The following is a 21,061-nucleotide window of genomic DNA, read 5'->3' on the forward strand; positions in this document are numbered from 1 at the left end:
GCTTTTTTTTTCTGAGTAAGGGTTTAACTTAAAAGAACTCTGTCTACTGTACTTTCTGAGTTGACTAAGCTCTGGTGGAGGGGTGGAGGGGCTGGACCTTCTTGCCATGTGCTGGGATTTTGAGAAGGCTCACAGATAGCTGACTTCCCACAAGCTCCATCTTGCACACAATGCAGCCCACAGGGGAGACCCATCTCTGACCCTAATGGGTCGGAGCAAGGCCTTCCCCCCACCCCCAGCCTCTGCTATCCACAAGTCTCCCTCCCAGTTCCCTGTCACATCAGCACCTGGGACAGCGCCTGGTCATAGCAGCCAGACTCTCAGGCACCTGACTCCTCCTTCTCACCCATGTCAAGGGGACATGGGACCCTGCAAAGACATCCATGGCCAGAGCGTGGTGGAGCGCACCCTGCCCCCGTGCGTCCCTGCCTCCGTGCTTCATGCCCGCCTGCCTCTTCCCTCCTGTTCCCTCTCTGCCCACCCATGCCTCTGTCTCCCTCCCTCCCTCCCTCAGTCTCATCTTCTCTCCACAGAGGGACACTGTATTTGAAACAGACTTGCAGAATATTCCTTTTGAACTCCAGTATGTCCCATCTCATAGATGTGGGTGGACACATTTATGATGTCATCGCTTTATTTAACAAATATTCAACTTGCATTTTTGAGCCCTACTCTGTGCTGGGTGCTGCTCTCAGCATGTGGTTACAGCAGGGAATAATAGAACAGAAATGAAAGGATTGGTGAATATAGCCATTTTAATTTTTCTCTTTAATTAAAAAGTTTCATATGGACGTAGCATATAGATTCCCCACTGTGCCCAAATATTTAGTTCATGTGAATATGACCAAATAAAAAATTTTAAATGTAAAATTATGTGCCAGGCACTGAGCTACATCCTGTTGATACAAAAATAAAGAAAAAAATGGTTTGATATGTTATAAAGGGGGTCAGACTTACAAACGGGCCTCTGTCCACTCCAAAATTTATGTCCATAACAGGTTAGTACTACTTCTGTCAATTCCCTTTAAAGTATATTAACATAAGCACATTTCACAACTACTGCAGAAAATGCACACTCAAAAACAGGGAAAAATAAAATGATAGACCATTATTTTCACAAATACAAAGCATGGCAAGTTACCGACACAGAGTCTGAGTCTGCAAACAGGTGCACAGCCAGACTAGAGGTTGGAATGTTAGTGGGCTCTCTCGATGACTGCCTAATGGCCTAATGAACCTCCCAGTCAGTAGGTGTTGGCTGAATTTTCACAATTTCATACACATTGATAAATGCACAGAAATGGTGTTGGTTTGTTCCTTCATGTGAGTTTGCTCATCTGCACAGGTGAGCTTGGAAATGAGGACACCTTTGCTCTGAAATGTTGAGAAGGGGGTGGCGGTGCTCCTATTCCTGCCAGACTTGAAGACGAACTTGACCAAGCTGTCAAATGGCAGAGGCCGCGCCCGCCACCAAACCTGCTCATGTGCGGGTTCCTCTGTCTGATGCTGCTCCCATGCACAAGGAGTTCCTCCCATCCCTAGGAAGATAGCTCTGCTCGCTCAGATGGCCAGGACTGAACACAAAGTAGAAACCCAATCAAATGCTTGTAACTCTTAAAGAATTTAAATGGGCTCTTTTGTTGCATCTAAAACTTTGCTAAAGCCAAAATTGTCAATTAGATTACAGATATGTTAATATGCAATAATTATTTGATGTACGAATAAAGTCCTTGAGAGATGGGTTAGTTGACAGTTTTGAAGAATAAGATTTTTGTTTTAATGCAAAAGCAGAGTTGACTTTGGGGCTATTCACGACGTCCTCAGCAGTGGCATGGGACCCCTTTTGGGTAAGGACATATCTTTGTTTTTATTATTCAGTAAATTATTCAACTTACATTTACTCAGCTACTATTTGTCAGAGAGTGAACTTCACACTTAGTTCTAGGTTAAAAATGATTTTTAAAAAGGGAAGAGAAAAGTATAGTCACCATCGTAGACATCATTTGTGGGACCTCTTCCATATCTCACAATCATTATTTTATCCTCCAAGATCCTTGATAAAAATAACGCCTGTATATCATGCTTGGTTTTAGAGGTGGAGATTTAATATCAGGATGAGGTGATTTGTCAGGAAAGTGGGCAAAGTACAGCTAGAATGGCAATGGTCTGATTCTGGGTTTGCACTTTTGAGTAAAGTTCTTCCAGTGCGGCACACTGTCTTCAGATGCCCTACAGTGGAAGCACCTGCCACCACAGACCAGGAGCTCAATGAATGGCTATCAGCTGGCTTGTGTTTACAAAAATTGTGTTAAGAGCAATGTAGACAAAATTTAAAAATCAAAGGTTACTGTTTCTTAAGGACGGTCACAACCCTTTAATTAGTGTGGGTTGGGATGAAGCATTCCACCCCCGAGCTGTAGGTCACTATGCCCGTGGATTTATTTCACTGAAGGAATGCACTTGCATGATGTATAGACCGTGCTGGGAGAGTTCTTGACAGACCGCGTTGGAAAGGCAGATGCATCCTACAGGATTCCACGTTGAAAGCAATTTATTTACCAAGAGTGGACTTTAAAAAATAAACATAAATAAATAAATAAATAAATAAATAAATAAATAAATAACACAAAACAAAACCAACTTGTCTGAAAATGACCGCAGTGCGAGGCTGTGTATATAATAAAGTTTCATCACCAATGAAAATAATATTTGTCACTTGACTTCTCAGGAGAACAAGGTATGAAACACAATATCCCCCTCAAGAATCCTCCCTGAGTCCTTTTGTCCACAGAGGACACGTCACAGAGAACCACACCAGAGCGTCCCAACTCAAACACGGTTGCCTGGCTACAGGCAGTCATCAAAAATCCAGATATCCCCCCCCCCTTTTTTTTTTTTGTATTGCTCATTTGCTGTGTCTCTTGAAGACACTTTTGTCCAAGAACAATAATTTGACTTGAGATTTTAAAGAAGCAGGAAACAAAGATACCAAAAGGTAAACTAAAATGTCTTAGCCATACTGGATTTAACACAATATTAACACTTGCTATTTATCCCAAATCAGTCTAAGAATCAAGTGGGTTATCTACTGAACATCTCTTACGTGTGAGGCGCTGGAAAATCCACATGGTGGGAATTAATCCACTTAAGGCATAGTACGCATTCTCAAAGAGATACAGTCTAGTTTGGGGTAGGAAATGGATACATTCATTAATAAGTAGCCTGAGAAGTTAGGTGGATGGAAACAGGTGAGGGGTGCAGCAGACGCAGGAGCCGCTGGGGAGAGAGGGAGGCAGGTCCCTGAAGGGTAGGGTTGCCGGAGAAGGACAGTGCTCCTGAGCTGGAAAGAGGAAGGCCCCCTTCCGCTGTCCACACCCACTGTCTACTCTGTGCTCTGTACTAACGACCTGCCTCATCCTCTTCACTTGTACTTAATAATAAGCACTAGATTTCTTTTCTTTTTAATCTTGTAATCCTTTGGCTCATGCCTGGTGAAGAAGTTCCACGAACAAGTTACTTCTTTATACCTGTATCACCAGGAGCCTAAGTGGTTTGGTGGAGTTTCTTTTGTGACGAGTGGAATTCACCTTGCTTTGGAGATGAGGTGACATTGAGTATGAAGGGTGCAGATCTACATCACAAACCCCCTCCAAATCCACAAAAGTGTCACCATTTAAGCAGAGCCCAGACAGTAAAGAGAAAACATTGCAAATTCCAGTTAAAAATTATGGGCCGAGTACGTAAAGAAAGTGTCGCACTGCACACTTCACCTTGTGGGACCGCATGGATTCTATCCATCCCTATGTTCAAAGGCCAAGATGGATCTCTTAAACCAACCTTTGGTTTAAAATACACAGATATGAGGTACGACATCTAAGTATCTATTTTCCCTGAATAAGTTTAATCCAGCTTAGCCATACTATTTAAGTTGCTAACATAATTAGTAGTTTCTGAAATTTTCATAAAATGTGGAGGATCCCGCATTGCCTCAGGAGCAGGCACTTCACTGAGGCTGCCCGTCACAGAGACAGGTCCCTGTTGTGGTCAGAGCTAGTGAGGATGTCAAGGGGATGCCTATTTCTTGACAAGTCTTCCTTGGGGGCCAGTGTCCATCTGCCCCACTGAGCTTCAATGCCCCCTTTGTTGGACCATCAGAACGGTGGCCCTTCTGAGCCTGCACAAAAGGAGGTCAGAAGTGTCTGGGTCATGTGAGTCTCTCTCGGAGTGCATGCCTCCTGGGATTCTCTGTCCCAAACCCCTCCTGCTCCACCCTTGCTCTTGCCACGGCGGGAGGGAAAACTGAGGAAAAGGGAAATTTTCCTTTTCCTAGGAGTTCAATTCAACCTCCCCTTTCAGCACTGACATCGATTGCTGTGAATAAGCACCAGGAATTTGAGTTTTCAAGGGTCCTTCTCAGTAGCTTGAACTCAAGTGGCAGATACACAACTATTTATTTTTAAAGTGGTATCAAATGGTCCGAATGAGATAGAACACACTTATCTCGTAAGTAGATGATGGAAAATAAAGTGTTTGGAAGGCTAGGTTTTCAAATAGGAGTCTGGACATCTGACTAATGAAATTTCTATACAGGCAGTTTAGAGGAAGAATCATTTTTCTAGGAGCGCCCCCCCCCCCAAGCGATTCGGGGACACGGGGCATGTGCAACAACAACACGCCTCTTCCCAAATATCAAGGTACATGACCTAACATGGACAAACATGACGTGATCACCGCTTGAGATAAATAACTGGGCGTTGAATCAGGGCGGCTTGGAAAATCCAAAACCAGCAGGGTGCCCACGAAAGGTGGTGCCTCGGTCACTCCAACAGCCAGACAGAGAGCTCTGCACCCCGTGCCCAGCCAGCAAGCACACCCAGCGTTTGCATGGGAACACCCACAGGAGGAGCAGGATTCATAGCCTCAGAGGGGAGGTTATACCGTTACATAAATAACTACAAATGCGAGGTGTTTATGCCTTGTACAAAATATACCTTGTAAAGATTCAGGGGAGGATCACTGGGTTTCCTCTGGGACAGAGTAGGAAGGGCTTTGTGGAAAAGTGGCATCTGAACCAGCCTTTGAAGGGTGGACAGGATGTGTTTGCACAGACCCCTGGGAAGGACATTGTGGCTGGAAGGGACAGTGCGAGCAACTGGCACAGGGAATGGGCCAGTCGAGCTCTTCATTGTGCTGATGATCTGGAACTGATTTGGATAAGGCAGTGATCAAAGACACATGTAAGAACAGGCGGGGATTACCTCAATTGGGAGGATAAGGTGCTTGGGTTTAATTCTGTGGGAAATAAGAAGACCCTGGTGTTGTCTGAGCATGAAAATGCCAAAGCTGTACTTTGAACAATTAATTTGAAAGCAGAATACAGAATGTGAGCGTACGTGTGTGCATGTGGAAGGGGGTGGCGTTCGAGGTTACTCCAACAGTCCAGGAGAAAGATAATGGCAGTCTACTCTAAAGGAGTGGGAGAAGGGATGCAAGGCATGGAACAGTTGGGAGAGCTATTTTAGAGACAGAATTGGCAGGAAGTAGCCACTGATTGGCTGCCAGATTAATTATCCCAAAGAATAGCTCTGGCCTTGTCACTCAACTACACAAAAACCCTCAGTAATTTCCCATTATCTGGAGAACAAAGTCCTAATCTTGTCTTCTGTAGACTCTTATACGTGTGACACTCAGGACCCAGTGTGACCTGCCCCTACCTGTGCCTCAAGGCTGCTCTCTGCTACACCTCTGCAAATGCCCCATTCTCTCTTCAAAAGGGGGGTCTCCAAACCACCCCCTAAAAACCCACATTCATTCTTCCCCAGGAGTTTTCTTACCTTACTTTCTCTGCCTGCATTTTCCCCCTCTTCTATAATTATCTGCTAATCCCACTTTTTCTTCAAGGATTGTCTCAAATACGACCTTTTTCATGTAATCCACCCCCCCCCCGCCCCGCCCCAGCCTTCCTGGCAGTCTCTCCCTCCTTTGAGAAAATTGTCACACTTAATTTATAGTTCTTCAAAACTTTTATCAGATTCAAAGCCATATGATAGACATTTATACATTTTTCTTTTCTTCCCTATTTGTGTACAAAATTTCTGAGGGAAGAGGGCAGTTCTGACTCATTTTCTTATAATCCACAGCATCTAACATGATAAAGATTTGGTTAAAGGAATGGATGAAAGAATAACTATATGAGCAACTTTCAGCTGGAAGGGGGTTCACAGGAAATTCCCCTGCCCGTAGCCCACAAATATAAACAAGTAGGACCACAGAAAACAGAAGAAAATTCCTAGTGCATCTGATCTGTGGACATGCCATTCTCATGGGGTTAACCCCCCAAATGCTGGCATCTCATCTCAGCTGTACATGGCCCTACAACACTTCTCCACCTCAGCCATCGGTTTTGGTCCCTCGGACCCCTGATCTCAACACAGCCAATGGGAGCTGATTTCAAGATGACACATGACAAGTGAAGAATGTAAGATCTTGATAACCAAGATCCTACAGGAATCAGGAAAGGAGGTTGAGGGTAAATCTTAGCCGATGGAGCGTGAGCATGAAGACATTTACCACATTGCTGTTTCCTCCAGACCACATCACACACACACCTTCGGTGCTGATGTATCTAGACAAGGATGAAGCCGAGTAGCCTGGATCAGGTTACTGCTCTGCTTCCTCTAATAAACGTTCTCAGTTCCCCTTACGTAACATAGAAAGGGATCCCCAGATGGGAGATGCACAATAAAGTTGATCTTAAATGAGTATACGTGAGAGCCCTACAATGGCCTTCCTTTAGTTATATGAAGTACCAGACAATATCATCAAGAGAAGGGGGGGAAGGCAGCTGTGTCACACAACCTGGGGGCCCTAGTCTGGTTGCCGTCAGTGTGAATGGACATTCCAGAGGCCCCTGGGGCCCTCACTCCTCCTGCCAGGTCTGGCACCTGGACAGGGGTGCACAACAAAATGGGGAGGCATAATAAGCCCTCTGTCCCTATGCATAATAAGCTCAGTCTAATTAAACACATATGGTATGCCTATTTTACTTCAGGCACTGGGATTTATGTCAAGGCACCATGTTGTGAAGGGCTCAGGAGCAGACATACTCTACCAGAAAAGCTTGAATCCTTGCTCTGGGATTACTTAACCACGTCAGCCCAGCAAAAACTTTCTGAACACCAGTGACAGAGCATGCAGCAGCTTCAAGGTATTAATGGCGTGCACACACATTGTTTGGGATTCCAACAGCATTTCCTTGCATTGGTTGGGTCCTCGGGTGAGCTCATGTCTTAGCCTGTAATGCCTATGAATCATAATGCTCAGTTACAAGTACCGCAGGATCTAATTGTGTGTATGACGGTGCTGTTTGGGTGAAAACAAGCTCAGACTTTTGGATGCAGAGATTGCAAATTCCAGACCCCTGGTGGAGGTGCTACCTTATCCATCGGGGGTTTGGAAAAGGAGTTTACAGAAAAGACAGAATGTAGGGAAGATACGAGCGTAAGACAAGAGCTAGGATTTCATGCCTGCGAAGCCGCCCAGTAGCCATATACGCTTCTGGGCCCCTCTCTTCCCCCCTCTGTTCCCACTTCCCACTTTCTCACGGCTTCTCTCTTTGGTGTCTGACCAGTTGTTTCCTCTTCTTGACAAATGAGACTAGAACTGCAGTGTATTCCCCCCTCCAGAATATAGCATTTCTAAGATTTATTAAGGGTTTTTACTACTAGTAGCTTTTTCATAGTTTCATCCCAGTATCCATTTCTCCCATTCCTAGATCCTGCGGAGAGAGATACGAAGCCTGTACTGGGTTACCTAAGGACGGGGGGGACATATTTATCGCATTAGGAGCATTTCATCCAGACTCTGTGGGAGGGCCTGTGAGGACATGGAGGACCCTGGGGGTGGGGACGAGGGGGGGTTCTGGTCATAAGCAGGCTGAGGGGAAGGCAGGGAAGAATTGCAGAGACAGACGGAGGACTTTGCTTGGTTCCTTGGCCACTTAGCTAATGGTCAGGGGCCACTGTGTGGAAAGAGTGGATGCAGCAGAGGAAAGCATCATGAGTGGCCTGGGTGTTGAGAAGAAATGGAAAGAATGGAACAGGGTGAACTGAGAACGTGAGCAGCTACTTACATTTTTACATTCCTTTCAGGACATTCATGAATGAAGGCTTCGTGGTCTACACTCATGACCTCCAACACATCAAGGGAGAGAGGGGGAAGGAAGTAGCAAGTTTTTATTGTTGTTTTTCAGTGTCCTTTGCACAGCAATGGCATTTTTATTAAAAAACAAAGCTGATAAAATTCAGCACGTTACTTTCTGAAAATCTCAGTTGATGAAAGCGAAACTGGAAATCAAGTGTAATCAGTGGTTCTCAGGATCTTTCCACACGCTGGTTCCAAGGCTAGCTGTCCCACCTGGGGAGGCGGCCAGAGCGGGCTCTGTGGTGTGAGTCCTCTGCAGGGGCCCCAGGCTCACTAGATACACCGCATGCTGAAGTACAGCAGATCTGAAAGCGGACAGTGGAGCTGATATCTCCAGTATGGCTTTAATTAAGCACGATTTAGGTTTATAAATTACGTTCAATTAACTATTTTTCAGAAAAGTTGGGGTTGTATACAAAAGACAAAGGCTCAAAGAGCTAATATGGGAAAAGATCCTGCTGGGTGTCACCATAGATCTTCGCGAAGCCTTCCGAATAGGGGGCAACTCGTTTACTACTATAGAAAACACCAAAGCTACTTCAAAGAACCAAACCATGGCATTGCTTTGGCTCTATCCTGAAACAAAGGCAGTGAGAAACATTATTCACATTTTTACTTTTAGAGATATTATACATTCTGCGAGTATATTTATTTACATTTGATCTTAACATAGAAGGAGTAAATTATTACTGATTTGAAAGCCATATTGGAACCTGAATCGTATGGTTTCACTCATAATTTAAAACCATTTTGGGAGTTCAAACTTTACTTTGTAATAGAGCTCACTATATATTTGTTTCTATAATACACCTCTTTCTCTAAAAAAAAAAAAGAGAGAGAGAAAGAAATTCCTACTCACACATGGAGATTTCCAGAGCAAAGAAGCAATAACTATTCTGATTACTTCCTTGAATGTTTTTTAACTGTTTTATGATCCATCTTATGGAATTATTAGTAAATGCCACAAGATTAAATGCCATTAATCTCTTTGTTAATCATTAAGTAAAAACAAGAACCCTCTGGATTGTCATGTATTTAGATCTTAGAATAAAATGACATGCATTTATGAAAACTTTTTAAAAAACAAACTATGAATAGTTTTCAAAATGGAACTGCCACCCGCCTATCTGTGTGTTTAAGTCCCCAGATCCAGTGGAATCCACTGGAAATCATGTATGGGCCTCAGGTAACCTGACAGAATGAGCCACCCCACACTGTCAAACGTCATTTGGTAACAACAATTCAGAGCATCACGTTTACTTATTACTCTTACTATGTTTATATTAATACAGGAAGCCTTCTCCTTTTTCCCCACGTATCCAAGTTACATTTATTTTCAAGAATTGGCCCAAATCTGACTCATTTATGGGTTCCCCATGACCACCTGCCCCCTCAGGAACCTCCCTCTCCCTCCCTCTGCATCCTCACCCCAGGCACGCTGCACCACCACAGCAGATAACTGCCAAAGAACATGCAAGGTTTCTCCTGGTACCTTGATTGTCCATGAAAATTGTTTGCTTGCTTGTTGCTATTTAACATTTCCTGCATCTGTACTCTGCGTCCTCAACTAGATCTTGCGTGCTTATGGGCAGGGGCTATGGCTCACACAGAGCTCAGTGCTTGCCCCCACGCGTGTTCGGGAAAGCAGCACTGGGTCTACTTAAACCACCGTCGTCAGCCTGAGCAAGCACCAACTCACAGACACGGGAGCCATCATCTCCCCTCCCATGGAATAAAAAGCTTTGTGCTTGGGCGTTTGTTTTCTTAAACAGTATGCATCTTTAATAATCTGAATCCTTTAATGAGTATACTATTTTGCTTTTTGTGATTACAGAGATAATAACAGTCTTTACTATAGATGCTATAGATCCGTGTAGGCTCCACATGATATAGTTCATGAGTAAAGCGTTGGGTGTGGTGTACGTGTTAGCCAAGCGTCAGGTGGTGTCATAATCATCATCTCAGTGTTTTCCTGACAGTGTGTCTCTATCAGCACTTCAGTACACTGTATCAACAGTTTGGGTCTGCACAAAGTGAGGGTACTTGTCACTGAACCCTCCGGAACTTTGGATCTTTTGAAAGTATGACTTTACTTGTTGGTTTATCTCTACAATGTCCCACTTAAAGTTAGAGTTGGCGAGAGTGGAGCTGTGGGTACTAGGCGTGTCCCCACCTCCCTTACCTGCAGGCCCACACCTGCTGTTCCCTTGTGACTGCTCCGCGGCTTCTGGTGTGGGAAGCACTTCCCAACACATACAAGTTGCGCGTTTGCATTCTGAGTTCTCAAAAGAGTGGATTGTTTTATCAAGTGAAACATATCTTCATTCAAATTTTCCCAAAGGAACCTCTTTGGTAAGAGAGACCTGGAAAGGCTTCTGTGACTCAGGTGAGTGTGTTTCAGGTGTGCACAGAGCATGTGGGTCTCACCCCCCCGTGGGCTTGACTTCTCTGCCTTATTCCCTTCCCATGACGGTGTAATGTTCTTCTCTACTTCACTGGGGTACTGTGAAGATGATATTCAGATCGCTCTTTTGAACTGGTGAAGAACATGTACTCTTGTCTACTGTGGCAAAAGCTCACTGTTTGTCTAGACCTGTGAGATCTTGTGTGTGATTTGGGGTGCTTTAGGATACCAGAAGTAGGACATGGGTTGTGTAACACATCGTCACTGCTACAAATGTGTGCTGATTAAGCCTCCATTCCCTGGCTGTGACTCCTATGTAAACACTGCTTCCTGCAGGGACAGGTGAGACATAAAACCAACGGGTCCATGCCCTTAAGCATCAAGCCTAACTAACTACATGACTAACTACTAACTAACTGATACTGACTGCAGACACTGCACTTCCTCCACCATGACTGGGGAAGAAGACTTACCACCATCTGACCGAGTCAAGACAAACGAAGCCAGAGTAATGGAGCCATGACAGCCATATATTTTTGTGAATTCTTTCAGGACAACTCACCCATCGTAATCGCCATGATAGAATACTTGCAAAGTAAAATAAAATTATAGTCACAAAAGAGATAAAATCAAGAGAGAAAATAACTTAAAGTTAGTTTTCAGCTACCTATTTGAGTTTCACATGTGATCCAGTGATCCAGTGATCTTTCAAGATGACCCAGAAGCCTCTGATTGGATGAATTCTTTGGCAATTCAGCTGACCTTGGTAATCCTGGATCAGACCCATCAGTCAAAAATAACCCCTCCTCTAAATTTTCCCGGCTGTGGGTGTTAGGCCCGCTTCCTGCTCTTCTCTGCAACAGCACCCCCAACAAGGAGCAGAAGGTGCTGCCCTCTGGCAGGGGCCTGTCACCAGCATGGAGCCCCATCACTGTGCAGTGACCCCTTTGCAGAGCAGGCCCTGCACGAGGATGGCAAACACAGTCATGTCATGCCAGAAGGGGGAGGAGCTAAGAAAGCACAGAGTTCAGCTCCCTCATTTGAAGCAAGGATGCTGAGACACAGAGAGCTGGAATGGCCTGTTCCAAGTCATCCCCAAATTATAAGGAAATTGGATGAACAGGAAGGTCCTTCCACCCAAGACTCTTTCACATGGGCTCTCTGTCACTGCCTAGGTAGTCTAGGGATAAAAAATTAAACTGAGAAAATAGAAAGGACAAAAAAATAAAAGGAAAAGATGACTAAAATGTATAGTAATAGGCGAAAATCCCCTCCTAGAAGCTAACTGGGAAGAGAAGTTTCCTAGCGTCATTGGTCATGTTCAATATAGTGAGGAAATCCTCAGAAGCATGTGCAAGATGTACAATATCAGAGCTGCAGGCAGACCAGCAGGGTGCTCTGTCCCCAGAAGAGCCCCCAAGATCAGTGAAGGAATCCATGAATGGTCGTCCTGAAAACCTGGGGATAGGAGCCAGCAGGGAGGGCGTTGCACCGAAGCTATGGTTGATGGCGCCACTGGGCACACGCCCCGTCAGAATCCAAGTGGGAAGGAGGGCGTGGACATGGGTCATGTCTGAGGAGGATGAGGCGGCTGGAGATACCCTGTTGAATGTTTCTTGATATAGAGACAGACCCATTTTTTTTAATGTTGATTGTCCAGCATTACATTTCAGGAATACGTTTGAGCTAAAACAAATAATTCAATATGTGTGTGTTGGATTTAGAAGCCGTAAAGCACACACTAACCCTAACACCCATTCTGCATCTAAGCCCTGGATCGTTGGTAACCACGATATGGGGTTACTTGTCACAGGCTGAGTATCCTTTCTAACTTATGCAAAATTCAGTGACTATGAAATGTTATGTGTTAGAAATGGGGAGTCATCTGTAATCTCACAAATATGCCTGTCTTCCCTGTCATACTGACCCCTTGATCAGGTACTGTTTTGATCATTAACTTTAAAAGTAGATGAACAGGTGGTGCAGCCCATTTGTAAACAGGTGTGTTAGCTTTTCCCTGGAGAACAGACACAACATTTCTTGGCTTGCACTACAGGTGTGGGTCTCTTAGGGAAAGGATTGTTTTTGAGCTAACAAAACCCCAGTAACAGCATATTAACTAAAAAAACAAAAAACAAAAAACAAAACACATTTGGGAGGTGAAACTACCTTCATTCTTATTCTTGGGAATATGAAAAGAACTGCAAAAGATACTGATAGATAACACAAATCCTGTGGAAAATTCCAAGTATTAATTCAGGACCAAATGTGCCATGTTAACCAAAGAACTAGTAATAAATTAGTCTGAAATGTATCTGAGCAAACTATTAAGATTTTCTTGCATGTTATATACAAGCGTCCAGCACCAACTGGCACGTCCCACTTCATGTCATCTCAGACTTCCGTTTTTAAGCAAAGACATGCAGCTTTTTGATGACTGAGCTACTTAAATTTCCAGACTCCAAGAGAATATAAAACACTAATTCTAATCTGACTTTTCTTTCACAGGATTGAATCACAGAATTCTTAATTCTGAAGATAGGTATGTTCAGTCAGGTCTGACTCAGTGGAAATGTGGCAGAGAGTCATCTGAATGGCCGGAAATGCATGAGCAGTTTCCAATTTGAACTGTCCTCTCCTCCTTCTGATGCCTCTTCAGCCAGTGGTGAGCCCTTGGATAACCAAGCTACTGCCTGGTTTGCTGCCGGCGTGGGGCCCACTGCTGATGTCAGAGGAAGCCAGGGGAGAGTGAGCAGGACCAAGGGCTCTTCCTGTTTGTTTGGAAGGTTGGCCCTCAGTCATTAATCCAAGGCGTAACCACGCTGTACTCAAACGTTCTGTTGTTGATCTCTGGGATCAACAGCTTTGAGATGTTCCGAAATTGCAAAACAGACACCTGACATTTGCCAACACTCCTTCCTCAAAATAGCATTTTGTTTACTGTTTCATGCATTCCCAGGTAAGCAAAGACTTGCTTCAATTGTAACTGCATACCATAACGGGATGGCTAATGTAAAGACAGAAACTGTGATGAATGAGAGGCCCGTGTGCAGAACCCTCACAAAGTTGGGATTTTCAGCTCAAATTTTATAAGAAGGTGATAAACTCAAATCATATATTTAATTAAGTAGAGAAATAGGATTATACAATGCTATGTAATTGAAAGCTAATTTTCAGAATGATCACCCAGATCCCTGAAGTATTAATCATCTAAGAAAGGGACATAAATGTTTACCCTACTCTTATTATTAAGTCAGAAAAGTGGCTTAATCTATTTCAAAATGTATTCAAGAAAAAGTTGATCTGGAAGAATTCGAGATTACCCTTTATCAGAACTATATATTTATATTTAAAATAAGTATATATTTGTATATAATCTATAAATATAATATATAACATATTATGTATGTTATATGTAACATAACATATATGTTGTGCATGTATAATATATAAAATATTAGCTATATTACATATATTTATTTTATAGATTATATGTGAACATACATTTATTAAAATTTATACACACACACACTGAATCATCGTGGGTCAGAACTTTAGGTGTCAATTCCATTTTTTTGGCTTTTTTGACATAATAGGTGCTCAGTGCACGCATGTTGCATGAAGTGTTCAGTCAATATGCTAAGAAGGAAGGAGCAGCTGAACTAAAGGAGGCATGCCTGCAATTTTCAACACTGACTTTGATGTTTTTTATTCCAGGAAAAGATGGTGAGAGAAATCCCTGGGCTGCCCATCACTGTTACTGACTCCAGCTAGGCTGTTAACTAAACTCTTCTAAAATGCAGAATCTAAACATAATTAATAAATGTGCAAGTAGGGTCCACGGGGAAGAGAACAAAAGAAAGAATCGCTACCCCAGCAGCAGAAATCACCCCCCCACCCAGGGGAAGATGTCGTCCCCTGATCTTGAACCCTGAGTTAATGTCTGCTCTAGACATGAGTGGTCTTGGGGTCAGCAGTTTGTCAGAGCTCACTGGTGGGTGTCTATTTCTACTTCTTTGGTGTGCGTGGGCTTGGGAAAGTGCCCATGCCACACGAGGGATGGCTAGGGTTAAATCCGTACCATGCAACTTATTCATACCACACTGGCCGCAGGAGCACTACAATTAAACATAACATTTTATTCTTCTGATAATATACTCCAAGGCCTAAAAATTAAAAAAAACAGTGAAGAAAGGAATTTCCCTCAGAAAAGAAGGAAAAGAGAAGAAAAAAGAAAAAAAGCAGTTACTCTTGAAGATAAACAGCACAGCCCTCTCTGGCAACTCTCACCGTTCACTCCGAACTACAGGATATGAGGTCAAACATAAATGTGAATTTAGAAATTCACAAATAATTATGACCTATCATACCATCAGAACCACTGAATTCCTCAGTGTAATACATCCAGTTGCTGTATGTGTCCAAAGTACAAATGATCACGGTTTCATGAAGGAAGCCAGCAAGTCTGTCTGCAGAAAAGGCTTCTATGGATAAAGCTACAACCAACTGCCATTAGCACATACATCAGGACAATTCCATCTTCCCATCCTCAGGCTCATAATGATTTCCCCCTCTTTCCTTCAACTGGTGATGAGCAGTACTTTCCACGACCCAGACAACAAACAGTTGGATGGATGCCAAAGGACCATACATCCGTGGTCTACCGTGCCCTTTTTAATCAACTTCCTAATTAAAAAATGCCATGCTGGCATGAGGTATGAAGGGAGTAGGCTTGGGATATTTCACAAAATCGTATCCCCTAATCCGGGGGTTGTTGAAAAGCTGTGTTCTTACAGATGTTTATGAGTTTTCCTGGTGCAGCGATAGAATCAATTTGCTTGTGCCTGGCCCTCAAGACGTATTAAATTTATCCTGAAGGAAACTGGTTTCTGAAAAGCTCTTGCCCAGATGCATTAGGCAGGTGGGAGTTTCAGTGAACCAGAGGGTCCACTAGCAGATGCAGCATTGATTTCTGAATGTTCACAATCTAGCAGACAGCTCCAGAGCAGACTTGATTTGATGGCTCTCTATGGGGTGCCCTGCAGACTCGATTATTTCCACAACCAGTCTGGCTAGCATTGTTTCATGGCGACAATGCTCTGTGCTCTCAGCTTCTGTTCGGATGGCACAGGCTAGAGGCATACATGTACCCGGGTGGGAGGGGACTGGGCCAAATTTAAAGTCAATCTCTAAGAACTATCCATCCCTTTCAGGGTTGAGTGATGCAGTAGGCCCTGGAGTGGAGAAGTAATGCTGACTTTTAAAAAACCGTTTTGTTGAGTGCCATTAAAATACACTATGAGTCTAGGTTGAGGTAATGGCGTGAAGGTCTACCCAAAACAGTGTCTGCCACTAGAGATCCAAGAATGGACATCTTTGTCAATGGGCTAAAAAGAGCCCCCAACCCATAAATTATTAATTCATGAGTTGTTTGATTTAGAGATCTACACCAGACGTTCCAAACCTGAAAATATCTCAAGCAAATGTCCAATAATCTTAAGGAAATTTTCTCTAAAATAATTTGAGACTAGAGCAGCCAGACTTTAGTAAAAAGCAGGCAGTATGTAATATTGAGCCATAAAGTTCCTTTCAGCTCTATTAACGAGTACACAAATACATCCAAAGCAGGTTTGCACGGTACACATATTAACTCAACGGCTGAAATATTGTCAGCTTACACACAGCACTTCCACACTGGCCTTGGAAAAACACATACACACCCTCACTCACAAAACCTTTGGAGAGATTAATTGAGTACTCCTGGGAGTGCAACAATACATCCTAGTACAGAATCTTAAAGAAATAAGGCCAAATAACCTCTTGAAAGAAAAATATTTACACCCATCTTCATTCACAATCCACGGAGCCCTGGCAGAGCCCGGCCCTTGGGCACCCGTGGTACAGAACAGACCCCACAGGGTAGAAGGCTGCCCGTATGCCAGCCCCTCTTCTCCACTGAGGCAAAGAGGCCCCGATTTCCAGCGAATATTTGGGCACCTCATTGACTGCTTTAAAAATTTGCTATGAAAATGTGATTTTCTTTGCAAAGTTGATCTTCAACCTTAGAGGTAAACCAAAAAAAAAAAAAAGAAAAGAAAAAAGGAAAGGAAAGGAGGGAGGGAGGGAGGGAGGAAGGGAGACTCCCTTAGAAATCACACTCCCAGACAGGTGTACACCACCATATTTCTAGCTATGGGACTTCATTCTTTCATTGTCTTTGAAGGCAAGCCCTTCCCAACTCCACAGTGCCTGAGAGCTAATGTGACAGATACTGGCATCAAGTGAGTCTGTCAAGTGGAAACTCATATGACATAATTTTGGCCCTTAAAAAGAAGCTGGACTACACCTCTGAGGGCCAGCCAGGCACAAAGGAAGACTGGGAGGTGACACGCCAGGGTTCCCTTCTGTTTGTAAATGGACACATTGAGAGTAAAAACTAATGCTCATATTTTGTCCCAAGAAAGTTATAACCCATCACCAAACTAAAAGGAGTTATTTTAATCGGAGAAAGCTTGGCTCAATGCTAAAATAAAATACAGAATGGAAAAATAATAAAAATATTTCTTTTCTCTAGATAAGAGTTCATAAATCTGAGAACAATTTGGTATTTAATACTGTTGAGTTAAATAAAAATCTAAACTGTTACTAGCAAATTGAAAAATAAAATTTAAAATGATTATATATATATATATATATGCATTGATATAAAAACAGAGAATTCATCTATTATGCAAAAAAATAAAGATCTCAGTGTGAGTATTCAGAAACTTGCAACACAAGGGGGGAAATGATCAAAGCCAAGAGTCAGGGGCTTCCCACGAAGGGTTAATATGTTTTCCAGCACCTTGTGTTTGAGGTTTAGATTCTCTGTAAGAGAGTTTTTTTTCTTTTGGGGAAAACCGTAGTTTTTTTAAACAGAAGAAATGACCCTCCCAAAAGTTGCATTTTCTGTCAAATGGTTGCTGTCATTGTCTAAGGGAAACAGCTTAAGGAAAGCAACTCTTAAAAAAAAAAAAAAAAGGAAAGGAAAGAAGGAAAGAAGAAAGAAAGAAAAGAAAGAAACGAAGAAAGAAAGAAAGGAAGAAGAAAGAAAGAAAGAAAGAAAGAAAGAAAGAAAGAAGAAAGAAAGAAAGCCTAAAAATAAAAACAAAATAAAATCCTTAAGTGATTAGGCAGTTCAAGGATAGTAATTCCTACTTGAGTTCCACCATAGAAACACGAAATAATTAGGTCAGTTAAAATGAAAAGCTTACCTTTTAAGGAGAGCAAAAATTATGAAAACAAGAGAGAACTATTTATCGGAGAATTCCCGGAAAAGGAAGTATATGTAACTAGATACTAAAACACCCCTATTGCAGTATTACAGCCAGAGAATTATATAAGAAATGTGTGTCAGAACTGGGATTCCAGCAGGCTAATACTTATCTCCCAACTCAGGAGACTGGTTTGTAAAATCAGTTTCCATTTTTTCCCGAAAAGAACCGAAAGTATCAGAGGCTGGGCTAATTTTTCTATTTCCTATCTGTGGATTCTACAGAATCAATACAAACTTGAGTTCGATTTTCACAATCTCCCATAAGTTGTTGGTTAAATTAGCCAAAAATCCTCTTCCAGCTAGGAAAAATATATACCTGGCAAAACTAATTATATCTGAGCTTGAACTGAAACAGCGTTAGCTAATCTTTCCAGCCTGGATACACCGTTCCAGAAAATATTAATTGAACACCTTGAATCATGGCTGCTGTAAATATCTGAAAGCAATCATCTCTACACGGGAATTTTCACTTGCAGACACAGGCACGGGAAGACAGATGAAGCAACTACCCCAAACCAGCAGCAAAGGACCATTCTTTTGTTGCTGACCAGGAGGAGTTGAACTTTGCTCCACTTTGGCAAGCGGAGCCAGCCCTCTGGCAGCAACAAGGAGGACAGGACATATTTACCTGCAGGGAGCATCAAAGAGAAACCTGAGGCACCGCAAAACAAAGTGGTCCAGATGCATGGTCTGCGGCTGCAGGCCCCCGGCTGCTTCGGCTAGGCCAGCGGCTGACAAGCAGCCGTCCCCAGGGCGGCCACCCTGCCTTCCATCTTGGGGACTCACCCAGAAAATCCCGCACCCTGCTCCAGGACTCCAGAACTCTTCTAATGCTCCCGAACGCCCACCATTTGTTCTGCATTCATCCAATCAACTTTCCACTGCACATCTTCTCTCCACCGGCGCTCAGACGCCAGGCCACTGCTCATCTGTATGCTAATTATTTTGCCACATGGACAAAAGTAATAATGCTTTCAGACAGGAAACTAACAGGCCTGAAGTCGAAGATGGAAATTAATAAGTTGACACCACTAAACGCCGGCCAGGCTGTTCTGCAAGCCGCGCTGCCTGGTGGAGGGAGCCGAGCCTCGCGGCAGAGCTGGGCATCAGGCAGCAGCTCCCGGGGAGGCCATGGCCGCAGAGCAGGACCAGCTCACCGCTGACTTACCCTGTGGCAGGCTGCATCCTCTAAGCACTACAAAACATATCCATTTCCCCAAATCCTAGTACAGGAGGGAACTTCAGCGCTGAGCTAGATATTTTTCGAGGGATAGCTGTGGATTAAACCGGTAATTTCTAACCTTCCTGTTTATTAAGCTTGCAACACAGTCAGACAAGATTGGGGATGCATGCTGTATGCTTCTTACATTGTACCCACAGGCCCCTAAATCTCTAGAGCAGAATGTGTATCATGTGCAGTGCCGTATTCAATGTAATAGATGAGAACTCTAAATACCGGAGGCAGGCCGGGAACAGTTACCGGTTTAGGCAGTAGATCTAAAAATACCCCCCACCATCATTGATGTTATGGCAAATTCATGCTTTGGCTAAAGAAATCTCACAAAGTCAGCTGCACCCACAGTATTTTACATGGTATTACTGCTTAGCATCACAACAAAACAAAAAGAAGCTCTAAATCCTGCCTGGTGCTTCAAATGCGAGAACAGTTACACAAGAGTTAACTGGAACTGACTCCTAAACCTCTCCGGGGTTGCCAACCACACTCTGCTCTGCTTCAGTAGGAGCTTCTTTTATCACTTTCTCTTAAAACAAAAGACATAAAACTATTTCTCCAAGAAAGTTAACACATCATCAGCCTTTCGGTCTTGTTTGAAGTAAAAAAAAAATATCCGAAAAAGTTCTATCTGAAAAGGCAAGACCAAATAAGATTTCAAAAATACAAAAAGGAACATAGATATATGACTTTCATTAGCATTTTTCCCGTTAAAAAAAAAGTGCTGGTTTTATAGATGGCTTCTTGAGTCAGGCAATAAAAGCTCTAGTCCAGCAGTGACTATGCCACCGCACTCCCTGCAAATTGATAACACTCACCACTATGAAAGTGCACATTAAATCACAAAGGCTCCTTAGCACCTCCCACTCCGCCCCCCTGGACACCAGCCTTGCAGACACAGACTTCTGTTTAATGACAACTCCACAGCAAGCAGGTATATCGGGTGCCTGCCCACAATGATACGGTCCTGAAGGACTAGCTGTGCTGGAGAACGAGTCCATTGTTGGCTCCTTGCACACCAAACCATGCAATTTTAGGAAGTGTTAGAATTTGTCATCACGTAAGAGCTGAAGATCGTCAGGTAGGCAAGCAAAAACTATTTGCTCAAGTACTTAAGAGATCAGGTGAAATAATTCCAAAGGACTGGAAGTTGCAACAACCAGATAAATCATAGGCAACCTTTAAATAGAAAGAAAGAGATACCTTTTTTGCAGAAGAGTTGGTGGCCATGAAGCAACAGCCGTTCCGCAGTCTATTTCTCCACACATGCAGGGCTATTTCTGCGGTGGAGAACCCATGGCACGTGTTGATCGCTTTTCCCTATACATCCCCACTCCGTCTGCCCGTGCCCACCAGCGCTGTCACTGCCAGCTCACTGTGGAGAGGGAGAGTCTAGGGCAGAACCACCACCAGGGATAAACCACTGCAGGCTTCCCACAGAACACGATGCTGACTGTGGCTTCCGTGGGGGACGGCACTCAAGTCTGAAGTTACCAAGAACACCTCATTCTAGCTTTCAGAGGCGATCCCTCTAAATCCTGAGCCTCTTGCCTGACGTGTTGAGAGCAGACATGCTGCTTACTACAGAGCCTCTAGTTCCTTTCCCACCCAGCCCTGCTGGGGATCACTGCAGTCTGAGAGCGAGAAACGCTTTAGGAGAATACCCTGTACCATTCTGTCTTCTCACAGAACAACACCCCTTACACTTGGACTAAAATATTTTCCTCCCCCTCCCAACTTTTCCAATAATCACCACGTGGGGAATAGGGATTTTTTTTTAAAGAGATACATTTTAGGAAAAATTTTCTAACAGAACAGCCCAATACAGCAATGCTTATCAGTGTTTCTTCACATAATAAATAAGCATCTATGCGTTCTTTCTAGTTTTATAACACCTGGCTTACAT

At 43.4% G+C, this 21,061-nt stretch overlaps 1 protein-coding gene across 18 annotated transcripts in view; it reads right to left on the reverse strand.

The window, feature by feature from the left end:
- MYT1L (myelin transcription factor 1 like) overlaps positions 1–21,061 on the reverse strand; it is a 427,780-nt gene that overhangs the window by 402,089 nt on the left and 4,630 nt on the right. For 3 of the 18 annotated variants that reach the window (XM_078055904.1, XM_078055905.1, XM_078055903.1), the window contains exon 1: positions 20,359–20,813. The exons of 4 other annotated variants lie outside the window; for them this stretch is intronic. The gene's annotated coding sequence lies outside the window, so the exon portion shown is untranslated. 11 more of the 18 variants (XM_078055897.1, XM_078055891.1, XM_078055907.1 and 8 more) reach the window with 6 other exon arrangements.

The sequence above is a fragment of the Halichoerus grypus genome, chromosome 10, assembly GCF_964656455.1.
Source record: "Halichoerus grypus chromosome 10, mHalGry1.hap1.1, whole genome shotgun sequence".
NCBI classification, from domain to species: Eukaryota; Metazoa; Chordata; class Mammalia; order Carnivora; family Phocidae; genus Halichoerus; species Halichoerus grypus.